We start from the raw sequence: 13906 nt of genomic DNA, 5'->3' as shown, positions 1-13906 counted from the left end.
ATTAAAAGTTAAATCCATTTCTTTTTATATATAATTCCTCTTATTTTCCAAATAATACTATGTAATGTAACATACAATTCTTTATATTGTCTAAATAAAACAATTTTTTACATATATTTTTGGATATGATTATACTACATATCTATTTACTATGATTATACTTAATAAAATATTAAGGTGAACATTATGCCAAAAAAAAGTTGAATATTAATTAAATCCAACAATATTTCTAAACTAATAGTATTATACATGATTACGTATCAAACTTAAAACATTTTTCAAACTAAACCATTATCAAACCCTTGGCATGAATCTAGGACATAAACCCACATCATTAGGAAGAAAAATTGTTATAACCTTAAACCAATGTAGGAACAGATTGTATGAACTCATCCTTGATGAAACTATATAGTGTGCAATGTGTAATAAATGCAAAAAATAAATCTATATGGTGAAAAAACACTTGGTATACGAAACTAAAAGAGTCATACAGTAATTAAAAACTCACTTTTGTTTCTTTGGGTTACATTACTATGCAAGCCACAAAACTCCAGATTTTTACGAATCAGCAGCTTATACAAGCTACAAATATGGACACTAAGTCATTTAACACGTAATTAAAATTTTCTCCTTAAATACAACCTTTAATTACTTGGGAATGTATCAGACTTTGCTAGATATGGATACTCATGTGCTTTTAACACCAAATGGTTTTAGCCAAGTGTATTAATTCCTACAAAGAATGGAATAGAAGTGAACATTCCATTATGGAAAAGTCAGGAAAAACACAAACATTAGAAGTTTAACCATATATATTAACAGTAAAAAACATCAAAAATAATGTTGAATCAAATGATGTGATGCTTTCGTCCAATCTTTTCTCTTCAATCGAAAGTATTTGAACCTTAATCTGCAGCCAAAAGATATAAATTTGATGGTGGTATTTGATAAAGAAATACTAGTAACAACTTTTAATACCCTTCCGAAGCAATTCCATTTTTTTGTTGCTCAACCTCAGGCCAAAATATAATATTTTTCCCCTGAATTATAGAAAATAGAAAGGATAAAATAATTTAAGTAAACAACGGATATGATGCAGATGATGAAATTTATTAACAAAGTTTCTTTCATCAAATAATTATCAATTCTTATCAGAACCATCACAATGTCAAACCTTAGTCCTACTGAAACATTGATAACCACTAGAGTGGTGGTAGTTGTAAAATTTGTACAATGGAGCTAGGTACATAAACATCTTCCATTTGAATCAGATTCACAATTTTACCCTTCTATTTTTCTGGCATATACAAAAACAACAAATTAAGGTCATCATTTTGTTTGCACTTCATGATTAATAATATACATAAAAAGAGAGATGACACTTGATGCTAGATCACCTAAGTGCTCTATAATTTCTGTAGCAGCATCAAGATTCACTTCAAGTTTAAGAGGTTGAAAGCCAAAATCTCCAACAAATCTTATAAAAAAACATATTGATGCTATAAAGATTAGAAAGGAGAAATGTAAGCCATTCATAAGAAAAGGTTCAAATAAAAAGAAAGCATACCTGGATAACTTTGAAAAAATGAGTCTAGTATGGACTTGTTGACTCCATCTAGTGTAACACCCATATTTGCAAAAACCTGTGACAGAATTACATACATTAATCCTTAATGCATTATACAAAGATTCAAAAGAGTAGATTATTTACAAAGATAAAAAAATCAAGATCCTAGTTCCATTTTTAGTATTTTCAACCATTTTTATCAAAGATGGTTACATTTTGAAGCACCACAAATTTGAATTCTCAACATAATTATAGTTCAATCAAAGATACTTAGTCAAACATTTTGAAGCACCACAAAAACTAAATATCATTTTTGTATTTGTGCGGGAGATGTTGGGAAATTAGTTATTTAGTTTTTAATTCTGCAAAATTATATAAAAACCAAAAATTTTAGAAGAAAAAACTATTGAAGATGTATCAACCTGTTAACATTGATATAAATAGGCTCTTTTATCTACCCAATGACTATGCAAAATAGTCTTGGATGTTTGAAAACTCCGGAATTTTCTCCACCTCACGCAAAGGGTATTAATATGTTGGATAATTAAATGGCCACGGGTTCAAAATTGAGTGGATTAAGCATTTTCCAGCAAATTTAACTTATTGGCGTGGAAGATTCAACATTTGCGGCTTTCTAAACGCAAAAATTTGATCACACGTAGAATTTCAATTAACTGTCAAAGATGTCCGATCTACTGCACAGAACCCCAGATTAGACTGAAGATCATATTTTCTCAAAATGTCATGTCTTTTGAGTTTTGAATGGTTTTCGATGATATATTTTATTGGTGGGGTATCAATACTACTCATTACTGTAGAAAACAAGGGTTGATGACCAAAATTCCATGCATGATACCAAAACTCATTACTACTTCAGATAAAAAGCACCAAATACTCCAAATGGCCTAGAGATTCATAAAGTTGCAAAATTTATGAGATCTCGCTACTCAAACCTGTCAAGACGTGAAGAAAAGGGACAAAATCTAAAGATCTAGCAACTTATTAATGAAATAGTTGGGTGTTGGACACTCACTAAGGTCTGGAAGATATGCTAGAAGATGTAGATGATGCTTGCTAGGTAAATCACCACACCAGAGGCTTATTTCTCCTTCAAAGATCACCAAAAACACCAAAATGAGTTCACAATTGCAATGGAGGCTAGGGTTAGGGTTTCTGAGCTTGAGAGGGTGATGACGACAAAATAATCATGAAATCCTAACTATAATGTCCTTTAAATAGGGCCCAAAGCCCAAGAATTTGGGTATTCTCCAAAAACACTTGCCATGTCGTGTCACATGTGGCCACGACATGGTGAGTCATTTAAATCCACAATCAAAACAATACTGTCACACCGTGGTGAAACTCCACCACGCCGTGGCCACCCAAAATAAAAGTAGATCATTTATAAATTTACTCATACTTGGAATGGGTGTTACATCATCTTCGAAAACTTACCTTTTCCAAATCTTAACCCTATCCTTTCCAGTTGCCAGCCTTTGTCACAAATATGGAACATTACTATCGTTGGTAAGATCTCCATCAATGACGTCACCACATCCATTCATCTTTTCCGCTAGTAGAACCCCAAGATCTTCGTTAGCTGGAAAAGATGGGGCGTTCCTGCGGGTTTTCTCATTTTTCATCTTTCAGCTCTATAAGTCATCGTCGAATGGATAAAGAGAGAGCCTAGTAGTAGGTAGGGGAACCCTACCAGTGGGTATCGGTTGGGTAAGGGCGTCTTTAGTGGTTGATAGTTTCATTTTATTTAATTCTTTTTATAGTTTGTTTTAACATATTTTAGTGTATTTTTAGTTAGACTTCATGCATTTTTTTCTTTTCGTTATTTTATATCTATAATTGGGGCTTTCTAGTTTTTGAGATTTATTGCAAACATTTGGAGGAATGGAGTGGAGCGTGGAAGGAGATTCGAAAGACAAATGAAGTTCGAGCAGATGAGCGGGAATGTTGGAGCTTATCAAAGAAAGTTGGGTTGAAGATTGATGTCATTGGAGTTTTCTTTGAAGATTATATGCAAGAAACTTGGGACTTGGATGATTGAAAGATGAAGAATTATATATTATGGATTGTAGGTTATGGTTGTTTTATTTGGTCTTTTGATGGTAATAAAAAGAAAATGGACTTTTTTTGGATCACTAAATGTTGCAATTGGGATTTTAGGATCAGTCAAAGAAGCAAGGCAAAAGGACAAAGAAGACTAAAGAGGAAACATAGACAACAAAAGCCTTTTCAATTAGCACATCTCACGAGGCCGCGTAAGATTTTACACTGCAACTCACGCGGCGTCATGGCTCCTACAGGCGCAATTTCAGGTTTTCAACTTTTATGGCTATTTGAAGGTAGTTTGGTAGGAGCTTTTGGGGTATTCTTAGATAAGGTTTTTGAGCATTTTCTCTAGGGGTTTTTGAGCTCTAGAAGGTGGGAAGAACTTAAAGAAAACATCATATTTTCATCTAGAATCTTGTTGAATGTTTGGTATTTCTAAACACACACACACACACACACACTCTCTCTCTGTGTGTGTGTGTGTGTGTGTGTGTGTGTTTTTTAAGATTAGCTATGTTAGGTTAAGTTCATTTTGGTTGATGTTGGTTTAATCCATGGATGATTAGTTATTTTGAAGATTTCTTATGAACTTGTGCTTGAAATTTATGGAAGTATTTAGTTAAACATCTTTTTATGTTTGTTTATCTCTAATCACGAGTCTAGCTGAATGAATGTTTAATTAGTTGGCTAATTTCTTGGTTAAGTAATAGCTCTTCAAATTAGCAAGCAACAAATGGTTTATATGGTTGTGTTCATTTCAAATAGACCATGGAAATATTTCCCCCATAATGGTAATGTAATAATTTGATTACCTTTTGGACTTGGTGACTCTTAAAACCTAATGCTAATTGATTTTCACAAAACTACATGCTTCATTAACTTTGTGACTTTGATTAAGGAAATGTGTTTTGAGCTTCTCTAGCGATTTTAACAACAAAGAAGAGTTGAGGTGATTTATGCTTATAAATTTTCATAACCAAGGTAAATGACATCACAAGTATTGCACCATAACATCTAATGATAAGTTAACTAATTGTCCATGTGTAATGACCCAAAAATCAAGGGTAAAATTTTTATTTTTATTATAGTCAAAACACAGATATCTTCTAAATCCAAACATTCCAAAAACATGGCTTTATCCCAAAATCATAAATTGCAGAACACGGCTGTGTGCACTGCGATCAAGCCAATTCCTTCCTTTCCAAACCGATGATACCTGAGACAATAAACAAAATTGTAAGCATGAAGCCTAGTGACTTAACCCTTTAAGGACTTCATCTACTAACCCCAATATTGCATTAAGATAATTGTAGAGAATTATTAGGTATTATTTTATGTTTAATTAATAGTTTTAATGTGGGTCCCGACCAACTCCAAAGTTATGGTTTCTTGATATTAGGGTTTTCTAAACCCTAATTAGGTTTTCCAACTCCTAAAGTTAAATGATTAACTAATTAAATAAATATATAATTAATAAATTGTGCACCACCCACTGCCACCTCGGGAAGTGGTGGTCGGCGGCAGCGGTCCATGGCGGCAGGAGGCGGAAACCACCATTGTTATGGTGGGAGCTATAAATTTTTTGGTCCAAACACAGACACACACACACATAAACACACAGCCACCCAAGGTGGCAACTAGTGGCGTGAGGTGGCAGCCACCACCTCACGGTGGTGGTGGGGGTTTTCCTTGATTTTTCTCCGGCCAAAAACATCCATACAACTTCTCATCAACAAAAGGAAAACACACACACACCATGAAATACACACACACAGCCACCATGTGGTGGCATGTGGTGGTTGAAGATGACAGCCACAACCTCACGGTGGTGGTGGTGGGTTCTTTTTAGGTTCCCGGGTAAGCAAACCTACACCAACACATGAACAACAATACAAAACACACCTACACGTCACAATACATGATAACACTACAAAACACACCCACATTCACTATCTTGGCGGCAACCACGACCGGAGATAACCTGAAAATGAAACAGCCGCAATGAGCGACGACGACAGAGGTCAAATGCGAGCTAATTAATTGCTGCAGGACGGAATAGAAGTAGAAGGAGAAGGGCTGATGTAGCGATGAACGGAGGTTACACCTCCACCAGAACACAACAACAGTGGCTACAAGCTCTTCCATTCCGTCTTCTCACTGTCACGACGTTGACTCGTCGGTCTCTACTAACGTCAGCAACAGTAGTGGTGGTATTGACTCGGTGGTTACGACCTCAATGGTGGAGGTAGTGGCGGCTAGAGGGGTAGAGGAACAAGGGTAGTGGCTGCAAGGTCGTTTTAGGGTTAGGGTTTGGAGGTTGCAACTTAAATGAAGGAGTGAGTGAAGGGTCCTAACCCATATCTAATCAAACTTCTGCCTAAATTTCACTTTCAGTCCCTCCCTCCTAGATTTATTTCAGCTTAGGTCAAAAGTTACAAAACAGCCCCTGCTCTCAAAGAATCTTTACATTACAAGTCCAAATGTTACAAAGAAATCCCCATTTCCATAAAGTACAATAGTTAACTCATTGTGGCTAACACTAGTAAATCTTTATAGATTTAGGGCTAAAATAAAATAAAATATAAAATACATCTCGGGGTTTTGGGTCTTATTTATTTATTTATTTATTTATTTATTATTATTATTATTATTATTATTTTTATTATTATGATTATTATTATTATTATTATTATTGTTATTATTGTTATTATTATTATTATTGTTATTATTATTATAATTATTATTATTATTATTATTATTATTATTATTCTTATTGTTGCTATTGTTGTTGTTGTTATTATTATTATTATTATTATTATAATAATAATAATAATATTATTATTATTATTATTAACGGAATGTTACACACTAGCATACATAAATTTACTATGAATGAACTAATTCATAAGATAAGAAAACTAACCTTTAGATTGTTATAGTAAACAATCTTGAATCCTTCTTCTACAAAACTTTAATAGCATGTACCACAAGCGCTGTGCCTCTAATGGTTCACACACAAGACTAGAAACTAAGGCTTATGTAGAGGGAGAATGAGAATTTCGACCAGATCTTGCTTAGGGTTATGAGTGCCGAAAATGTGAAGGCCAAGGCTCCTTATATAGGTTAGGTAGCTTAGAGCCAAAACTAGGGTTTTAGGGTGGAAAGCCTAATCCCTTTATTTGGTGCCCAAGCAGACCACATGCCTCCATCCAAGAGCCTTTGGACGAAATTTCTAGGCCATTCCTAGAGGATTTCGTCCAAACTCTATTAAGGAAGTTCTAGAGCCTTTTCCTCAACCATCAATAAATTGTCAAATAGCCCCTGCACTATTTAATTAATCTAATTAATCCCAAAATTAATTCTGATTAATTTATGATCAATTATTAATTAAGTATTATGATTTCTAATTAATATATTATTCTCATAATATATTAATAAATCATTTATTCCAATTTATTAATCAAATAATAAATCAACCTTCTTTACAATATAATCTTGTCCACTGCTAACTTTGAGGGCAACCTAACAGGACTGTGCTACTATTAAATTCAAGTTAATACCAATTATAGTTATGGGATTAGACACCTAGTCCAACAACCTCCTACTTAGATAAGTCTAATAACTATAACTACTAGTATAATCTTCCAAATTGATTAGTAAATTGTAGCTACCTAAAGTTGTCGTCGAACTTTGACGTAGTCAGTAACATGTCCTAAGATAAGTGATCATATAATCCTCCGTTATGCAAGATATCATAAGGATATGAGACATGGAACATAATCAATCTCATTTTCCAATAGTTTGTTTCCCGATTTTAGATTTTGTAATGACATAGAACTTCAGATCGACCACATCAATCAAGACTTGGCCGGGCCCGACACTATAAGTCAACACCAAATGAGGGGCCCAAAGATATCGCTTTTTCCCTCTAAAGGTAAAAAGGAACATATAAACTTTGACTTATATGCTTGTACTATCTACTCATCAAATCATGCACAACAATACATTTAATAATATCAAGTTACTAATGTGTTTATGTATCATCAATGCACAATCAACTTGTAAACTACAACTCATATATCTTCGTTTAAAGATTATAAGATATTATCGTCTCAGAATTACTCATGATAAATTCCATGAAGTCTCTGAGCGTGGGTTAATCCATACTTAAATTCTCCAGTTCAAAGTACTCATGAATATTGCATCAATACTTATTGCTACGTCTGAAACTCTTCATACAATCGGCAATTCAATTCATTATAGTGTTGGTTCACTACTTACTTCCAAAAGTACAATTGATTGTGGATGTTTGAATAATCTAATTCTTCCGGAAGTAAAAACATGCAAAAATGAAACACAAAAAAAATAATAGATAGAAGGTAGTAATCCAACTCATAAATAAATCTCAATTACTTAATCACCAAAAGTCAATTACATTTATTTCATTACAAGTTTCAAACCTGACTATCTAACTACTAAAACTAATATCATCCTTCAGACCAATCCTCCTAGCATGCTGAACGTGCTTGACCCTACTCAGTCCCTTTGTGATGGGATCTACAAGATTCTCTTCTGACGATACCCTCTTCACGACGAGATGACCTTCTTCTACTCTATGTCTAATGAAATGGTATTTTCTGTCAATATGCCTTGATCTACCATGATCTCTTGGTTCCTTTGTTAAGGCAACCGTCCCTTCATTATCACAGAAATTCTCCATTGGCTCCTTGATGGTTGGAACAACTCCAAGGTATCTGATGAAGTTCTTCAACCAAATAGCCTCCTTTGATGCTTCGCTCGCCGCTATGTACTCTGATTCACATGTAGAATCAGCTACCATGTCCTGTTTGGAACTTTTCTAGGTTACCACTCCTCCATTTAGGGTAAATACCCAACCATATTGAGAATGGAAGTTGTATCTGTCTGTTTGAAAGTTGGCGTCACAATACCCAGTTACTCTTAACGTATCACCGCCACCAAGCACAAGTATACAATCCTTAGTTCTTCGCAGATACTTGAGAATATTCTTAACTACTATCCAGTGAGCTATACCTGGATTTCCATGATAAATATTGACCATGCTCAAAGCAAAAGCCACATCAGGGTGAGTACATGTCATAGCATACATGATAGATCTAACTACAGAAGCATATGGAACTTTACTCATTTCTGCTATCTCCGCATCAGTACTCGGGCTCTGAGTCTTACTCAGTTTGGTATTACTCTGTATAGGCAATTCTCCTTTCTTGGAATTCTCCATACTAAAACATTTTAGCACCTTTTCCAAGTATATAATTTGACTAAGTCCAATTAGCCTTTTACTCATGTCTCTCAAAATCCTTATCCCTAGAATATAAGCAGCCTCTCCTAGATCCTTCATAGCGAACAACTTTCCAAGCCAAGACTTAACTTCTTGCAAAGTTGGAATGTCATTTCCTATAAGAAGTATGTCATCAAAAAACAATACTAGGAAGGTTACTATACTCCCACTAGCTTTGACATATACACAAGATTCATCCTCACTTCAAGAGAAGCCAAACTCTTTGACCTTCTCGTCAAAGCAAAGGTTCCATCTGCGAGAAGCTTGTTTCAATCCATATATTGATTTCTCAAGCTTACACACTCTATTTGGATACTTTGCATCCACAAAACCCTCTGGATGACTAATGTAAACATCCTCAGCTAACTTCCCATTAAGGAAAGTGGTTTTGATATCCATCTGCCAAATTTCATATTCATGAAACGCAACTATGGTTAGCATTACCCTAATAGATTTGATCTTAGCTACTGGTGAGAAGGTCTCATCATAGACAACCCATGGGGTTTGAGTAAAGCCCTTCTCAACCAGTTGAGCCTTGAAAGTGTGTACTTTTCCATCCATGTCGGTCTTCTTCTTAAAGATCCACTTGCACCCAACTATCTTCCGACTTGGTACATTATCAACCAAATTCCAAACTTGGTTGTCATACATGGACTTGATCTCGTTGTCCATTGCGTCTTTCCACTTGGCAGACTTAAGGCCTACCATGGCTTCCTTGTAGTTAGCTGGCTCATCCAAATTTACCGGTATATTATCACTGATAAACGTATCACCATCTGTATTAATATGGAAACCATAAAACTCAGGTGGCATTCTAACACTATTGGAACGTCTAAAAGGTAATGACTCGTCAATTGGTTCAACTGGAATTTCTTCCTCGGGTTGAGCCTTAGCATTTTCAGAAGTTCCTTCATCGTTTGACTCTTGAATTTCTTCAAGATCAATGGTACTCACACTGTCCTCTTTGCATATGAGCCCCTCTCTCTCTCTCTCTTTCTTTCTTTCTCTCTCTCTCTCTCAATACCCCCCTTCGTGCTATGAAGACCACATTCTCACTAGGTCTATAGAACAAATATCCAAAGGAATTTTGTGGGTAGCCGATGAAAATACATTTCTCACTTCGAGGTTTAAGTTTGTTGTGAGTCTCTCTTCTAACGAAAGCTTCACAACCCTAAACCTTGATATGTCCTAATGTGGGCAGCAATATCTAAGGAATACCCCCATAATGAGATTGGAAGTGAAGCTCGACTCATAATGGAATGAACCATATACAACAAGGTCTGATTATGCCTCTCAGCCACACCATTATGTTGTGGTGGCCTAGAAGGTGTCAATTGTGAAACTATTCCACATTCCTTGAGGTAGTCATGGAACTCAATACTAAGATACTCATTGCCTCTATCAGATCTAAGCATCTTTATCTTCCTGCCCAATTGATTCGAGACTTCTTTCTTAAACTCTTTGAACTTTTCAAATGTTTCTGACTTATGCTTGATTAAGTAGATATATCCATATCTACTATAATCATCAGTAAAAGTCACATAGAATCGATTTGAATCCCTTGTGGTGGATCTGAAGGTCCCACAAACATATGTGTGTATGAGATCCAAAAATCCTTCACCTATTTCATAAGAATCAGTGAAAGATGATTTTTTCATCTTTCCGAATAAACAAGACTCGCATGTGTCATCTGACCTTAAGTCAAATGATTCCAACACTCCATCCTTTTGGAGTTGAGCCATGTGTTTCTTGTTAACATGTCCAAGATGAAAACGCCACAAGCATGCTTTGTCTATACCATTAGACGAATTAATATGAAAAACATTATTTCCTAAATTGTATACAATCATTATAGTTTCATACACGACATTACAAGGTAAAGCTTCAAAATAAAATACACCATTTTTGTAAGTAGAAATATAACCATTCTTATCATTAAAAGAATATCTAAAACCTTGTCTAAATAAAGCATGAAATGAAATGATGTTTCATGTCATCTCTAACAAGCAGCAACAATTTATTAAATCTAAACCTAACCCAGTACTAATAATCCTCATAGATCCTTTGTAATTCTAGAGTCATTTTTGCCACCATGATGCATACAACGTTTGTTTTATCATTATAGTGCTTCCTATAGGTGACCATTTATTTAGTGAGTGTCGTACTTGTTATCAAGAACATAATCTTAACTTAAAAATATCCATATAATAAATGTTGCTTGTATTAGCTATGTTATGTGCTAATTGTAAAAATAAGTTAGTAACATTTGGATTAGGAACTGTTGTGGAAATCAATTTCCTTTAGATATATGTCTTTCCTTAGATTAGGAATAAAACTTATAAAGGATTTTTTATTGTCGAATAGGCTTAACATCGATTAGGTCTTATAGTTGGGTTAGAGTGTGCGACCAAATTGGAGTGTAATACACCCGTTCTTCGGATGACCATAAATGGTGGGTCCTGATCAGACAACCAGACGCTATGTCTGAGTCATCGACCAGAGTATATAACCAACACTTGGCTATTTTCGGCGGTCTTGTGAATTATGTTACTAGCATGACTTTATAACCCATGGATGTAGATGAAATGGAAAGCCATATTCATCAAAATCTCTGAACATTGGTTGCCTTATATGACTTACACTAGCCAAGGAATACCCTAGCAGGTGTAGTCAAACATTTGCTTAGACAGTTCATCCGGTAAGGTAATTCTTCCTTGTAATTATCAAATTAGGATCCGTGAGGATCGGTTGGAATTGAGTTGATGGTCTTAGGATAGGTTATCTATTTACACCTGATATAGGTCTTGTATGAATGATATTTTTGATGGGTTTTGAGCAAAACATCAATCCTATGGTGTACATGAAAACCCTAATAGCTTTTAGATCTAGTTTGTCTAATGAACATGCAATTGAATACCCAAAGCTATAAACCTTAGATCTATCATATAAGAACTGAAATAAGCGTTTAGTAATTATCTTTTATTTTTATATTGCAATAACAATTGTGACATCCCCTAATTTGTTGGCCAGAAAAAGACAGATTTAATTTATGCTTTTTAAAATAAAATCAGAGAAATCTTTTTAAAAGATGTTGCGGAATTTGTTCCAAAAACAAAACATGATAAAAGTTTATCAAAACCTTCTTTAAGAAATGTATAGTTTCATTTCATATCAAAATCTCAGGATGTCATGTTTCGATACAGATCAAAAGCATAAACAAGACATTATAAGCCCTTCAACAGTTATTTACAACTACTGGCCTATAATCCAAAAATCTCTCGTCGTCCTCCGACTATGCTCGGGGTCCACTACCTGTAACATAAAAAGATGAGTGGGTCAGGCTTGGTAGCCTGGTGAGCATATAGAGTTTTCAACCCACAGTAATAATAAGCTTATTAAGTTCACCAATCAACAATAACCCTGATTACCCGTTCCCGTTATCCTCACTTTACGTCCCTAAACACTTTTCACAAGGGACCGAACCTAAACAATATAATCGGGATGGACACTACTGCTAAGGGGTTTCCTCAGCCATACATGTCCTAAAGGCAACCATGAGGGGGATTGAGTACAACGAATGAACACTCTAGTTCATTAACACCTACAGGTTGCGGACCTGCTAATGTTTCTCACTGGACTGTCTAGAAAGTCCGTGGCCGTAATCCAAACTCCGCTAGATGACTGGATCTCAAAACACATCGAGGCCTCTCATCAATTTTATTTTATCACACATCACTATGTACCCATGTTCTACCTAACATATTTGTAGATAAAAATACTTATACAGTTTAAAACTTGTATAAAACATCAACTCAACAGTCACCTCAAATAAACAATTAATATATTTACACATAGCACGTATTATAAGGTAAATACTTCATATCTATGTGTAAAATGAAAGTGACTATACACTCACATGATTTGATGATAATCAGGCAGCAACTCGTTTCCTAAAACGATCGTTTCTAATAAAACCGGGAGTTTTATTGAGAAACCGGGCTTTGCAAAGGTCGGGCTTCGAAACCGAAAAGATAAATTTTCCGGGCTTCTCGGGCACTTCGTGGACTATTCCGGGCTTTGGAATAAGTACCGGGGCTTCGGGGATGTGAAAATAGCCAAAATAGTGAAAAGGGGGCCAAAATTTCCAATTTCAAAATTCTAGCCGGGAGGGTTCGCACCCTTCTATTTATAGGGGGAGGCTTCTGATCCAAGGGCTGAGAAGAGGCCACGCGTCGCAGATCCGAAGGCTCGCAGGGAGGGCTCGCACATGGCTCGCACCTGCGAGGGGCTCGCTGTCAGTCTGTGATTGGACCGAGGTCTAGGTCCGAAGTCAGTTCTGGTGGTGGGGTCCGCAGGCGAAGGTGCGCAGATGGCAGCACGTGAGAGGGTCTCGGTGGCGGTTGCTGATTGGACTGCGGTCTAGCAGTCCATGTGCGAGGCTCGGACTAAGGCGTGCGAGGTTCGGATTGGGCCTCCCTTCGGTCAAATCAGAATTCGACACGTGGCTTCGCATGACTCGCCATTTCTGACACGTGGCACATGCGAGGCGAGGGTGACGTGGCAACTCGTGACTATGCGAATTTTCTCGATTTTCGCGCTAAAACTTCTAACATCCATAAATTTCGCATACGAGCTCCGTTTTGGACGTTCTTTATATGCACGCGTAGGTAAAATTATGCTCTACAACTTTTGTTTAGACTTCGTCAGCTAATTTTGACTTTAACTTTTATATTATTATTTTTAACAGATCGGGACAGGAAATCCGTTAAAAATTCATAACTTCTTCATCCGACGTCCGTTTTCGTCAGACTTTTTACCGTTGTGCTACTAATGACGAGACCTTCAATTCTCGTTTAGGTAGTGTCGGCTAAAAATCAGTCGATCTAAAATTCGAGTTTTTAGCTGTCTACTGCTAAGCTGAAACTTCGAAAAATCATAACTTCCTCATACGAAGT

This window comes from Lactuca serriola, chromosome 1 (genome assembly GCF_051521515.1).
Source record: "Lactuca serriola cultivar US96UC23 chromosome 1, Lser_US96UC23_V15, whole genome shotgun sequence".
In the NCBI taxonomy this organism is placed as follows: Eukaryota; Viridiplantae; Streptophyta; class Magnoliopsida; order Asterales; family Asteraceae; genus Lactuca; species Lactuca serriola.
This window is presented reverse-complemented; position numbering follows the sequence as displayed.